Source organism: Anabrus simplex, chromosome 3, assembly GCF_040414725.1.
Source record: "Anabrus simplex isolate iqAnaSimp1 chromosome 3, ASM4041472v1, whole genome shotgun sequence".
Classification (NCBI taxonomy): Eukaryota; Metazoa; Arthropoda; class Insecta; order Orthoptera; family Tettigoniidae; genus Anabrus; species Anabrus simplex.
In genome coordinates this window covers 519,941,471-519,957,446 of record NC_090267.1, presented here as the reverse complement: position 1 = coordinate 519,957,446, position 15,976 = coordinate 519,941,471, and the positions used below count along the sequence as shown (strand labels likewise).

The 15,976-nt window shown below is 41.1% G+C and overlaps 1 protein-coding gene across 1 annotated transcript in view; it reads right to left on the bottom strand.

Annotated features, from left to right (window-relative positions):
• LOC136866889 (receptor-type tyrosine-protein phosphatase H) overlaps positions 1–15,976 on the bottom strand; it is an 819,913-nt gene that overhangs the window by 107,241 nt on the left and 696,696 nt on the right. The window lies entirely within an intron of this gene.

Below are 15,976 nucleotides of genomic sequence, written 5' to 3'. Positions count from 1 at the left end.
TGTTTGTCCCACTGCCAACCTCCAGATATTAAGACGCTCAGGTTACCCAGACTAAGACCCTGACTATACATGCATCGTGCAGACTACATCCAAGCATGATAAGACACAGTTACTCAGCTCCCATCTCAACAAAATCATGACAGACACGGTGTTAAAAGTATGTTTCATTAGAACACAGCTCCATCGTAATTCTCGACCAAAATATCTTCATGTGGATCTTGACAGAATACAAGCATCTAGAAAACAACATCCTTCATAAACTGCGTGACGGATACTCAGCTGCTGCCCTTGCACTTGCTTAATTAACAGACGGGTATTGCTCCCCGGAGTGTCGCCCCAGGGGCTCTGAACTTTGGAGCGTGGGTTGGCGACCACGGGGCCCCTAGCTGAGTCCTGGCATTGCTTCCACTTACTTGTGCCAGGCTCCTCACTTTCATCTATCCTATCCGACCTCCCTTGGTCAACACTTGTTCTTTTCGAACCCCGACACTATTAGGTTTGCGAGGGCTAGGGAGTCTTTCATTTTCACGCCCTTCGTGGCCCTTTTCTTCTTTTGGCCGATGTCTTCATTTTTCGAAGTGTTGGACCCCTTCCATATTTTCCCTCTAGTGTTATAAAGAGGATGGTTGCCTAGTTGTACTTCCTCGTAAAACAACAATCACCACCACCACCATCCCCGCAGTGTTAAACAGCATCCATACAAAGACGATGATTGTCCATATGAATAGGAAAGACACGTTCATACGGTAGGATAGAAACGGGAAGCCAGTCTTGGAAGAGTAGACAATTTTAATATCATGTGATTTAACATACTTTTTTTGCTAGTGGCTTTACGTCACACCGACACAGATAGGCGACGATGGGATAAGAAAGGGCTAGGAGTGGGAAGAAAGGGGTCGTGGCCTTAATAAAGGTACACCCATTTGCCTGGTGTGAAAATGGGAAACCACGGAAAGCCATCATCAGGGCTGCCGGCAGTGGGATTCGAACCCACTATCTCCCGGATGCAAGCTTACAGCCGCGCGCCTCTAACCGCATGGCCAACTCGCCCGGTGATTTAACATACTTAGGATAAAGATAATATGTTGAAACTTACCATGAGTATAAATAAATTCGTTTTGGACATTAACAAAAGATTGTGAAATATTAATAATAGCGTCCTCATATATGTTAAATGATTAATTAACATGGAATTTGTTATACGAGTTTTAAATCGTGACGTGATAAAGTTAGTCGGCTGCAAAAATTTCAGTTTATGGCCAAAGAATTGTTGAAAGTGGGAAAGTTTTACATAAATAAATGAATTTGTTACGTGCTTCGCTTTCAAATACTTGTAGGTAGAAGAAGCGCTTGCCAGACCGTCACTCACAGCCTGTCTTGTTTCACACTGCTCGTTATAATTATCAAAGAACAGTAGAATACAATACGATAGAAAATTTCTGCTTTAAAGAGTATTTGATATTCTTTACTGTCGTATGTAAAATCGTATAACATGCGTCAGTTAAATAATTCTTACTTACCCAACAAAAGATTCCTGTCACAACACAAACAGATAAAAGTCATTGCTGCAAAATGCAGTGTGGGATAAAATAACAAAATATATCCAAATCATCAGAAAACATGAAAATATATACATAACTGGTAAAATGTGTCCGACATCATCTTACCAATTTACTGGTTCATAAATGTTAATGTTTTCGTTAGGTGATTTCTGACTTTGGTTTTGTGTAAGGAGTCACTGGGTGTTTTTGAGTGAAATATTACTTACACAACGCTTTAATGATTCTGTTCTGGCCACTGTTCCAAAGGTAAATTCCAAAACAATTTTCCATTACAGCAGCAGTCACGACATTAATGAGGCTCTTTAGATTGGCGACTGATTCACATAACAAACATATCCTTCAGAGGGCCCACCTCTGTTTTTGCAATGAATGAAACTGTTAATCTCGTCGCCATAAGACCTATCTGTGTCGGTGCGACGTAAAGCCCCTAGCAAAAAACAAAAAAACTGTTAATCTGTGAAACGTTGGTAACTAAGAGCTCTGAATAGATAATGTTACAAATAAAACTCCACCTGTTTCATTACTCGAATTTATTTCAGGATGGCCTAACAAATGCACACACACATATTTAAACAAAAACAATTCTAACCAGTTATGAATGGCCACACCAATTACTAGTCCATTTACAAATATCTCTTCTGTACACACACCCGGGAGTCCTGGCCGGTTGCTCCAAGGGAACATCTATAACCTTCACATTCACAAAATCCAGTCACCTGGATTTGAACACTGGCTATACAACACACGACGACTGTTCGTTGGTTCGACCCCACACTTCACACAGTCCCATGCAGTGAACAACTAAACTGCCCAACAGTATTCAACAGCAGGACGATACTCAGGACAGCGAACATTAACACAGGTCTGTTTATCCTCGCACTCACGGTTGGCTCACTGCGATCCTCAGTCCACATAGTTCTGTCGCCTGCACCTACACACTGGCCTCTCCGAGACCACAACCCAAGTCCTGGTTGAAGCCTCGGTGGTACACCGGCTACAGCCAACACCTCTGTCGCCCAACTCACTGTCAGCTCAGCCCAACTGTCACTCACTCTAACACTGAGTTCAACTCTCTGACTGACTGTCCGCGGCTAGCCTCCCCTTTTATAGCTCGCGTGATTTGATCCAGAAATTTCACGATGTCACTGGAGGCAGAACATTCCCGTTGAACTCGCAGGTTGCCGAGAACAATGCACGGAAAGGCCGGCTGGGAGATTCCAGGTCGTCTGAGTCACCAGCCCCTTCCTGAAAGTACCGAAAGGGGCTACCATGGGGCTGGCACGTAACAATACAATGTTTTAATGTAAAGGCATAGCTGAATACCCTGCAACTGATGACAGCGCTCTTTAGCAGAGTGACTCATCGTCGGCTGGTCTTATGTGTTCGCTGACTTTCACTAGACTTGCGCCGTTCCCATTCCACAGGGATAGAACTACCATTCTGTCTGTCTGTCTGTCTGTCTGTCTGTCTGTCTGTCTGTCTAGGTAGCGCCCCAGCGGTTTCACTCAACAAAACAAGGCCGAAGTTCTTATTTGCTCCGTAACTAGGATTTGCGAAGCTAACTCGTCCTGCGGGAATCTCATCGTCTTGAACTGTGATCCATCTGATGATAACATGAAGGCCATTTTTCTACAATATTTCTTACTACTTTCAAGTGGTATTATTTGCAGTGTAACTGGCAATGAAATCATGAACTACTGTAATGTGGAATAACCGCCTCTTGTGAACTGTATTACAATTAGAGTTCAGAGAATTACTTAAAACAGTAAATTATATTCTTGTTTTTAAGTACTGAATAAATATAGCATAGCGGATGAGGACACGAGTTTGCATTTTAGCTAAGTGATAATAAAATTGTTCCAGTGTTATTTTGGTAGTAATTCTCAAAGAGCCATACTTCCAATTTTAGCTTAATATTGCGGATTTAGCGGAGTCTCACCAACTCATACCACAGATCACAAGTAGATCTTGTCAACATTCTATCTTCCCTAATCCAGTGACTCAATGGACTTAGTGTTGACCTCTCAAGTTGTAATTTTTGTACTTTCCTTTGGCGAAGAAACTTTGTACCTATCATATATATATTTCTTTTAGCCATACTCTAAATACATACATAAATAAATAACATTTAGACTTAACTGTACGGTACTCCAGCGTTTACTTTTGTTGTTATTATTATTACACAATATGCTTTACGTCGCACTGACACAGATAGGTCTTATGGCGACAAAAAGGGCTAGGAGTGGGAAGGAAGTGGCTGGGACACAGCTCCAGCATTTGTCTGGTGTGAAAATGGGAAACCACGGTATACCATGCCCAGGGCTGCCGATAGTATCTCCCACTATCACAGATGCGCGCCCCTAACCACACGGCCAACTCTCTCGGTCTCCAACATTTAACAGCCTGGACATAGCTCAGTATTCGTTTACTTGACCTGAATCTGGCTGGAGCCTCAAAACGTACCACCAAATGGTATACGGTTATATGAAATCCATAAAGAACCATTGTGATGTTATGATGAGTGCCACTGTCCTGAGGCACTAGCGGATTCACACTAAGTGACGCCTGTGCTACGAGAAGACATCCATCAACAAACAGCGCAACAAGCAAAACAAATCTGATGTGTCTATACCCTCAAATATATTTGAAGACTTAAAATTCCACAGGAGCTTAAGAGCAAAAGAAAAAAGGAATATATGTTCCACAAACACGAATATAGCGGAATATCTCATTCCAGAACATGTAGAGATAATTTCACTGATCACAAATTACGCGCAGGAACAGTCCGTGTGGTTATTTCTTCTGCTCTTGATGGTGCCAATTAAGGACTACACTGAAGTAGCATAATCCTGATGATCATGATGGGAGCAAACACTGGAAATCGACCTTGTCATGTAACACAGCTCTGGGAGGGATTGAAAACAGCTATTCAGAATATCTAGGAACCAGAAAGAATCAGGACTGGTTTGACGACAATAGTGAAGAAATTGAAGCATTGATCTCATATTGAAAAGACATGAACTCGCAAGCTAAGAAAGAATCGAACGGGAAATCTTCCAAACAAGGTTTCTCTTCATCTGTGAGTCCGGCTGAATAGAGGAGGCAGTGATGATAGGCACTCGCAGCAGGGAAAGCTAGAGTTTTGTTCCTTTTCGTCTCTGTTTTGCTTCTTCGCACTCGTTGTTCTTCAACATGCAATGAACCTCCAGGATGAAAGGCTGAGCGCTGAGGCCTCTCTGTCACTTGTTGAGAACGCGGACTACGTAGCCATGTTTACCTCAAACACCAGCGCTGGTCTAACATTCGGAACCGTAGCATAGGTGGGAATTACATCTTTGTTATAACATTGATGTCGTGGTTTTCAAAAACTCTAGACCTTAGCCTAGCGAAAGAAGAACCTGAGCTACAGTTCAACTAATGATGCAGAAGATGTCTGACTTCCCGCCTTCAAGTTCAAGAGGAAGATCATCTTTGACGAGATGCATAATAGTGGCAACGTAGAGCGAAAGCAACATGGGAACTGTCACGCAGTCTTGTTTGGCATTCTAACAGAGTCACTACTAAGGAGTATATCAGTGTGCAACAAACTCAAGATGGCAATCAATTTCGATAGAATACGGTATAGAGAGCAAAACTCTTCCATAAAACTTCACGGTTTACTGAATTAAACGTTTAGGTGAGATCAATAAATGCAATTTATAGAGGTCTACTTCATTCTCCCGAAGATGAGGAGTATCTGTGGCATTGCTAGATGGTTACTCCATCAATGGTTAGATACGGTTTGTCAAAATTTGTGCAATTGGTCTTCCCGCGCAGAATGTTAAATATATTCTCCGGACTGCTTGTCCCTCTTTTTAAATGTATCAACTATCAGAATACCTCTGAAATATGGAAGAATTTCTTCGGTAGTCTAAAAGTCCCTTATGACTATTCCACCTCCTTCTTTGAGAGCTTCTACTGGTTGACCATCAGGACCTGCGACCTTGTGTTGTTTTGCTTAACGCTTAACTTCATGTTACGTCGGCAGGAAAGCTGGTTGGTTTGCTGTATTACATGCTCTTCAATGATCGATTCTTTATTCAGGAGACCTTCAAAGTGCTCTTTCCACCTATTCATGGTAGAGTATTAATCTGTGATAAGTTTCTTCTTAACTCCAGAGCGCAGTGTATTTTCAGAAAAGGTAATGGGACCCTAGCCTGATTTTTTGTCAAATATTGCTATTAGTTTACCTTAGTTATCCGCCACTCACTCCTTCATATACGATTTCATCGTTTAGCTGAAACAAAGGCTTGGAGTTTGTCTTTTCACCACAATTGCAAGGCAATCCTTGAGATCAATGCTTCTGTATCTTCACTTTTTTTCGTCTAACCAGAGCTGATTCTTTCTAGTTTTGTTTCCGCAGTTTCTTTCTAGACATTCTGAATAGCAGTTGCCGTGCTGTGTTGAATATTCTCTAGGCAGTGGCTGATGAAGCACAAAGCAAGGCTCCTTATTAGAAGGTGTAAGCGACTTGTGACGCTGACGCTTTTCCTAGAACTGTTGTGCGTATGCAGAAGTGTGATTAACATCTACCAGCACACAAGAACATCATGTCGAGCTTGGTGAAACAAGCCGTACAGGACGCGCTTGCCAACCTAATACAGGAGCAGGAGCCTACAGACTTCAAAACAAAGGTGAATGAAGACGTGCGGAGTGAGATGGGGACAAAGTCATAAAAGAACTACAGTCCCACTTACAGGAAAAGACCGACGGTCTGGAACAGTACACGAGGTGCCAGTGTGTAGCTGAGTCCACACATGAGAACACATACGACATAATTTTAAATATCGCCAAGGAAATTGAGCTCGATTTCAGTTTAGAAGACATTGATAGGTCACACAGGGTACGGAAAAGGGAAGGCGTTCGTCCGAGACCAATAATAGTGAAGTTTGTAGGAGGAACGTAATGTTCACAAACAAGAAAAACTGAAGGACACAAACGAGAAGATCTCACTCCCCTGAGACTACAGCTTCTCCAGGAGACAGGACGGGACAGTGATAGTGAAACGATCACAATCGCCAAGAACTAAACAGCATTAATTAATCATGAGCCCGAGCTGAAAAAAGGTGAAAACTGTAATTCATTAGGAAACCATCTAGAATTTGTAAATATTTGTTAAATTCTAGTTATAACATAGATTGGTGATGCTGATGCTTGTTGTTTTAAGGGGCCTAACATCGAAGGTCATCGGCCCCTTATAACATAGATTAGGTTTAACTAAATTTCAAGGGAACTGGTTCAGTTAGTATTTAGAAACTATCAGGTTGACTTTTCTTATGTTAAAGGGAACAAATGTCTCTCATTACAGCCTGCAAATCCCCCCTCCCCAAACACATACCGATCAAACTAAAACCACCCCTTCCCAAACCACTGCTGTCTACCCCACTGACATTCCTCCTGTACCTCACGTGAACACACAGATACTTCTTTCCCATTTCATTGAATTCTCAGGCATTTCCCTAACAACAACTTCCATGCCATATTCATATCCGAGTCGCGGTTGAAACCAAGTATCTCGTCTTCACTGGTACGTATGGAGACAAAAGGTGGGAGAGGCGTAGGGATATATCTGCGGAAGGATATGAAATTCAAGGAAATACGCAAAACACCAAGCGAACTTTTCGAGCCGGAGTTTATTTACTGAATTACAAATTCGCAGTGTGAAGTGTTACTGGATGTTGTGCACCGAAGACGAAATATATTGAAGACCTGGAGGAAGCACTACAGGGCCTATTACCCAGGTATGAACATGTGATTTTAATGGGTGACTTTAATACTGACATGATAAAATGTGACTCTACTTCATCTAGACGACTTAAAAGCATCCTTACCTCACTCAGTATGACGATCCTTCCCCTAAATCCTACACGTCACACAGCTACTTCCATATACTATTGGATTTAATCATTACAAACAATACTAATAGAATGCAGACTCACAGACAACAGCCAGCTCCCAACATGAATTTATTTACGCAACATACTTACGTGCCCCAAATATGAGAATAAATTAATTGTTTATCGAGACTGCAAAAGCCTAAACGAAGAGGCGTTCATTGAGGACGCGGTGGCACAACGCACAGCTCGTACATGACAAAATAACCTTGTTTAACTACTTTAGGACTGTATGACATACACGCCCACGAGTGAAACCAAAACAATCACCTTGGCTGACACAAGACATACGGGCAAAATGCAGGACAGAAATTCAGCTTAGAAATATCTCTCTCTCTCACACACACTCTGTGTAGGCCTATATATATTGGCAGAATGTCTGTCTGTCTAACTGTCTGTCTGTTCCTTATACAAATCCATACCGTTCCACCAATGTGCACCAAATTTTGCATACTTACCTTTTAGGACCCTGCGGGTAACCCCATCTACAAAAAATTTTAACATCCCTCTCCATTCCCTAGATTTAGGCCCTTTGGCAAATTAACATAGGCTAATATGTTCCATTTGTCGTACAGGGAAAAGACGAGGCTCAAAACTCGGTAAGGCCCTACTGGCCCCGAAAAGCATATTTTAAGGGCCTAAAATCAGTGGTTTAGGAGATATTGGCATCGCACTACTCCCCCCCCCCCCCCCTCTAGGATGAAGAAATGACCAGCAGAAATCATGGCAACGTCAGCTCAAACATTCTGCAGTAGAATACAGTCCTGCTGTTTATTTATTTATTTGTTTATTTATTTATTTATTGACTTTAACAGTCGCAGTAGGCAAGTGCGTAAATGTAGGCTAAGCCAAGGAGAGATTCCGCTACACATGTGACTAGCTCGGAAAAAGCAATGTGGGGCAAACCACCTCTACGGGTTGTGATCGGGAGGGGCTGGCACATACAAAAATAATCGAAAAGAGTGTCGAAACCATAGGTTTCGGGGTCGCTGAGATGAACAGTGACACTCCGTATGTAGTTTAAGTCCAAGTTCAGTTCCCATCGGCATTGGAGTGAGAAGGGCTGAAAAAAGTCCAAAATGGCCCAGTTTATGGATTTATGTTTGTGTACCCCTCTGAGCGGAAGTGGAAAGGGGATGGGGTATAAAAGTAATAGGAAACGACCAACATTAAAGTAGAATCCATAGTTTTTTGCATCGCTGAGATGAATATTGACACTCCAGATGTCGTTTAAGACCAAGACCAAGTTAACGGGGTTGAGAAGGGGTGAAAAAGAAGATATACATGTTCCAGCATAGCTTTCAAAGAAACAAACAAACAAACAAACAAACAAACAAAATGACTGTACGGGCAGGACTCCCCTTACTCCGTAATTCTTTGGATGCCGTTTAACTCACACTTCAGGCCCATTCGGAATGGAGGTTGAGAAAGGTAGAAACAGAATGTCCAAAATAACCGAGATTATGGATGTATAGCTCTCAACAAAAACTGGTGCACACATGACTTGCTATACTATCTGAAAAGAAATTACGTGGGTTAAGACATCCCTAGCACCCCTGTCGGAGGGGATGATACTTAAAAATCGAAAACGCGGTCATCAGCAGTGTCCCAGCTCTTAGTTAACTTGCGTTCTAATTATGAATATTCCCAGTACGAAACATCTAACTACACTAAACGGATAAAGGGCACTAACGGGCTAAAGTGCAGGATGGCAAAAGGGCTAAATGTCTAAAGGGCACAAAAGGCCTCAACGGCTAAAGGGATAAAGTGTAGAATGACTAAAGGGCTAAAAGTATAAAGGGCACTAAAGGGCAAAAGGGCTAAAGGCCTAAACGGCTAAAGGGCAAAAGTTCTGAAGGGCAGAATGGTAAAAGGCTAAAGGGCACTAAAGGGCATGAGGGATAAAGGCCTAAACGGTTATAGGGCACTAATGAGCTTAAGGGCTAAAGGGCAGAATGGCAAAATATTACTGTCGAATCCATAGTTTTCGGGATCGCTTAGGTGAATACTGACACTCCGGATGCGTTTAAGTTGAAGATGATACAATATCACGGCTCTCAACCAAACTAGGGATAAGACACACCGGGGGAGGGGGTGACATGTAAAATAATCGAAAACAGCTGATATTAGTGTCGAATCCATAGTTTCCGGGGTCACTGAGATGAATAGTGACCTTCCGGATGTTGTTTTTAGTCCAAGTTCAGCACCCATCGGCATGGTGATTCAGAAGGGGTGATAAAGAAAATGTCCAAATTTGCTCGGCTGATTGGTGACATTCCCAGTGACATTTGGAATCGTGTACACCATATCTGTAATGCGACGCGCAAATATAACTTATTTTATTATTGTTTGGAAGGATCAACTACTTCCCAGACAAACTGGACTGCCTCAAGGAAATACTTTAAGGAAAAACAAAATAATTCGAAGCTAAAAAGTAAAATTATACACATAACAATATTTCAAAATTACAAATTTTCAAAATAGCTCATAAACAATCAATCAACGTCATTATTAAGAACTCTTAAGGCAAACACTTGAAACAAGTAATAGCAATCCTAAAAGTAAAATACGTGAAAGAGAAGATTACCAAAATTGTAGATGTACGTGTGTACAATATCTTCCAGAATAGCTCTCAACGAAACTTCGTACAAATACGAATTACTATCTCGAAAAGATACTGGAGGAGTAAAACACATGGAGGTGAGAAGAGTAATGGAGTGGCCCTTGGCCAGGCGAAACGGGACCACTCCTTAAAAGCGACAGCCATATTGTTCGGCACCACAGCTGACTAGTCATAAGTTTGTATTCACCCAGTGAGTTAGTTACCTGTGACAAGTTGCCTAATCTAACAGAAAACCCGGGTTTGCTTTTCATTGATAAGATTTTCCTCTCGTAGGCTGGATCATATCAAACGTAAACACGCATGTTTACTTTCATGGAGAGAACGCCATTGTTTTTAAATGTAGATTGGTGTAGGTTTTCTAAGAACCCAGACCGTGGGGCCGTGTGGACGAAGGCAGTTAACAGGAAGAACTGCACATAGTGTTATTCGTACGGAGCATTTTTGGCCTGACCAAGTGAAAAAAACATGCTTATCCGGTCCGGGCCGAGACTGAGAGAGAATGCCTTCCCTGTCAATCCCAGCTACTTAAAGCCATCAGCGCTTAAGGTAATTATCACTTCACGACTTAAATTGAGATAATGGCTGGTATGCTTTATTGTTCCCTTTTGATGACATTCTAAATAATAATTGTTTGCGGAAAGGAAGCAGCCGCAATCCTGGGATATCGACACATTTGCGCCAAGTAATATCGTACTGAAGGGGACTACCAGTGCCAATAATACCGTTGAGGTGCAATAGATGAGAACATTTCCTATTTTAATACAGGAAGAGCTTCAGTATTCCCCATTTTAACTAATAATATTCTCGTTAGTTTATTCAGCGTGTTCAATCCTAAGGCGAGGAAAATGGAGGCAACTTTGACATTCACACTGTCAAAAGAAAGATAAGAAATTGAAATTGATAGTTATGAAAATTACGGCTTCATTGAGACGTACGGAGAATGATCATTAAAATTTTACAAAGAAGGAATGCTAGGATGAAAAAGGAAAGAGACAATTATGAAAACTTTCCTTCACGACTTGAAATCCAAAAGTTTACAAATGAGTGCGCTATTCAGCTTACTAATATTTCAGGCGTTCGCCTAAGAGTACAAAATGAAAAGTTCCAGGGAACAAAAATTGAACAACATTTCAAAGCTCACAGCTAGACTGTAATTTCAATGCTTGTTCTTGTTAATTTGTGTCTGTGAGTGGGTTTCGTTTGAACAAAGTACAGTTGTATACGTTAAAATTGTGTGTACAGTGAACCATATTATAATGCTTGAATAGGAAGAAAACAACCTCAATCTCCCTCATTCAGTAGCACACGTTTGTGCCGAATAGGCGTAACTTCAAGGGCTTCCCCATCCAGCGAAATGGGTGTGGTGAGGGGCCACTCCATTACTCTTCTCACCTCCATGGTAAAACAACTTCTAGCAAACCTAAGGGAGGGAATGAGGTACAAGAACAATCAAAAACGACCAATATTAGAGTCGAATCCATAGTTTCCGCGGTCGCTGAGTTGTATTGGGGCACTCTGGATACAATGTAAGTACCAGTTCAGCTGCGTAGGAATGGCGAAAAGTGGCGAGTCCAAACTTACTGAGATTGACGAGAAAAAATCCTATAAGACTTGAAATTAAACACATAACAATAACTTCTAAGCTACAAAATAGTTCTTAATCAGTCAACATCACAATAACGAAATCTACAAAAAGTATCTACACACATAACTAACAGGCAATGAAATACTTAAAGGAAACAATAAAATGCCCGGGCAGCGGCGGGTAATGTAGCTAGTATTATATAAAAATGCAACCGCAGACAATTTCGAAAAGTACTAAAAATTGCGTATCACAACAACTCAGACATCAGGAATGAATACACGTGACATCTAAAAAATAACAATTCTGCCAATGATTGGAAAATTCTTTGGAACATTGGTTTGACAAAAAAAACCGACGACAACATTGACTTGCCATTAGACGAATTAAATATTTCTGCTCACAAAATTCACATACAGACGAACTAAAAGGAAAACAATCTACAGACTACATGCGAAAAGAAAACACGATGGAGAAGAATTTTATTTGTCACATGTAACTCTTAATGACGCCAGAAAAGCAATTCATGAAGTAAAGTCAGAGGTTGCTGGTTGTGACAGAATAAATTTGACATTAATTAAAAGACTCTCTGAAATTCTTCTCCCCACAATTACGGATACAATAATTACCTCTCTCGTGACAGGAATCTTTCCCAATATACGAAAACTTTCCACAATGCGACTGATAAGAAAAATCGATAATCCAACAAAACTCGAAGACTTTCGGTCAATTTGCATACTTCCTTGCCTTAGTAAAATATTAGAAAAGATCGTTCGCAACCAGATAACAAATTACCTTAAGAAACACAATTTACTCCACAAATACCAGTCAAGAGTTAGACCTAGCCACAGCACTACTAAAAGTTACAAATTACATTCATGTAGAAATGGACAGCGGAAAATTACTTTCCTTGTTCTTTTAAACCTAAGTAAAGCATTTGACTGTGTGGACAGGGAAATATTATTAGCTAAGCTACAGGCACAAACATTTTCTTCAAGCACACTGACGTGGCTGCACTCCTATTTAATTGGGCGGCAGCAGTGCGTGTCAGCAGGCACGAAAGTATCACATTGGCAACAAACTGAAGTTGGCGTAGTACTGAGCAGTGTTCTAGCGCCACTACTATTGTAAATACCATTTCTACGCAGATGACATTCAACTATATACACATACAAACCCGAAAGACATACTATATATACATACAAACCCGAAAGACATACAACTAGACATTAACAAACTAAACGATGACCTGGAAAATATAAAAGACTGGACTAAAATTAATTATCTTTAATGTCAATCCATTAAAATCGCAAGCAATCATAATATGATCCAAAAATAATCGTACCGAACGGAAAAGTGTTAAAATTCCTCCAATCCTATTCGACACCAATACAAATAAACGAAACTGTAAAGAACCTTGGCCTCAATATTTGATATGTACTTAAACTGGACGGAGCACACGACGAAAATTTGCCAATGAGTATTATTTTCTTTGCACTCCCTTCAAAGTGTACGGGATCTCCTTCCACTAAATACGAGAAAGTTACTTGTTCAAAACTTCTAGGTATTGTCACATATCACCCTGTCTTGAACCGCACGACAGGTTACAACAACTCATTCATACCTGCAACAATACGCTCCCGGAATTCCCTTTCTGATGTAATTAGAGACATACATAATAGAAATATATTTTAAAAGAGATGTTAGAAATGGTATTAATTATATGTAACTAGGAACCTTAAGCTCTCTAGTTTGTATAATGTAGCATACTGTATATAAGATAGTCTGGCATAACAGCAGGCTTCATATCCTGAGCTACGCCATGTAAAGTAAGTCAATAAAGAAAGAAATATCTAAACTTGAAATCTGCCTACAACTCTGCCCTTGCTTTCACCTCTGAGTAGGTAATAACATATGCGCACCTGAAATAATAATTCTATGATCCGACCAATGCTCATAAATTCACTGTGCAAGTTTTTCTTGCCACAATGACGTAATCAATGAAATGCCAGTGCTTCCCTCTAGGAAGCTGCCGCGATATTTTGAAGAGAAGAGGGTATTAGACATTATCAACCCATGTTCTGTACATTTGTAAAGAAATCTAATGCCAATGACCGACTGCTTCCTTGAAAATAATACCTTCCTGGGGGTGAAGCTGATTCCTGCCCGTGGTGCCCTTGCTAAGGTAGTTAGAAAATATTTTTCCATTACCGAATTGAACGTCTGCATTCGACAGCCAGATAACCCTAGTGCTCTCCTGGCTTAACACTCATCACAATGAAAAAATCTAATGGAAATGGTTCTTCTAAGGGACCGCTATATAGAAATCTAGGACCAATAATCAGAATTCTCCAGCTCAACAAAGAAGCAATGAGTCGAGCTAAGGGCGAGCTACTATCGAGAATATCCATCGATAAAAATATTGATTTCATTGTTATCCAGGAAACTCATGCAGCAGATGAAGATCAACTGCACTCTGGAGGAAAAATTCCTGGCTATGATCTTTTAGGAGCTACATTCCATCATGCATACGGGGTCGCAACATATGTAAGACACGCTGTTGAAAATGCCTCGCTGTGCACTACAAGTACTGCTGAAAACATCCACTCTGTGATCACCAGAATAAGAGACATTACAGTCACCAATGTGTATAACCTCCAGCTGTGCAATGGCCCCCTGGTGTTCTGCAACACCAGCCACATCCAGCTGTCCACCTCGGGGATTTTAACAGTCATCATTAACAATGGATATACACTTGTAGTGATGAGAATGGGGAAATTTTGGTTTCATGGGCTGAGGATCACAACCGCTATCTTTTTATGATGCTAAAGATCTCTTCACTTTTAGACCAGCAGCATGGGGATGAGAGTCTAATTCTGATTTGTGTATTGTGTCTACTAACAACTGCACCCACCTACCAGTTACGCGAAAAGTTCTCTCCAGCTTTCCTCATAGCCAGCACCGGCCAGTTGTAATAGATATCGGAATAAAAGTCTCTATTATTTCAACTATTCCTCATCCACGCTGGAAGTTCCGAAAGGCAAATTGGCCTGCCTTTACTGAACAGCTTGAAAAGGTATTGGGATGGATTCCCCCAACAAGTGACATCTATGAGAAATTCATAGGTGCCGTAATAAGCACAGCAAAGAAGTTAATACCTGGGGGTTATCGAAAGGAATATATTCCTGGATGAAGCGAAGCTAGCGAAGAACTGTATCAAGAATTCCAAACAACTGGAGACAAGAGCACAGATGATCAGATACTACACAGCCTGGACACTGCTCGCCGACAGAAATGGACAGAAACAGTTGAAAACCTCGACTTCAAACATTCAAGCAGGAAGACATGGTCCTTGTTAAGGAAATTAGGAGATGGAGCCGAGTAGCTCGAGACACTATTCCTATAAACCCTACAACAAAGTTGCATATCATATCGTGTCAAGTTCAAATGCTCCGAAAGATCGCGACCATACCACTGCAATCAAAAGGGAAATCCGAGCCTTGAAATCAGACAGTCTTGAGGAGCAGCAGATTTTCTTGTCCATTCTCTCGAGAGGAAGGTACTACGGCTTTAAAAGATGTGAAATCAGGAAAAGCCCCTAGTTTCGATAGCATTCACTCAGAAATTTTAGTGCATGTTGGGAAGTATGCAATGATCTAGTTAGCAGGGTTCTACTTCAATATCTTAGAAATAGGGTCCATCCCTCGACTTCTGAAAGAGACAAAGACCATCGCCATTCCCAAACCAGGTAAAGCTGCACTTCTGAGTGTGGTTTACAAATTACTGGCGAGACTTCTTTACAACAGAATTGGCTCAGTAGTTCTTGACCATCTACCCATTGAACAAGCGGGCTTTGGCCCAAATCGAAGTTGAACAGACCAGGTTCTCTCTCTGACCACACATATTGAAACTGGTTTTCAAAATCAACTAAAAACCTCAGTTGTGTTCGTTGACCTTACTGCAGCATACGATACAGTATGGAGACAAGGACTCATCTACAAACTGCTTCGAGTAATACCTTGCAAGAAAATCGCCAAGCTCATCGAAAACATACTTATAGACAGGACGTTTAGTTTAATTTTGGGAAACAAGGCAAGTAAGGAAAGGATCCTAATTTCCGTCCTCCTCAAGGATCAGTACTAGCACCTCTGCTGTTTAACATATATATCAGACTTACCGAAAACAGCCTCCAAAGCATTTGGTTATGCGGATGACTGGGCATTCGCAACGCAGGGCAAATATATGGAGAACAACGGAGATACGCTGACAGCTGATC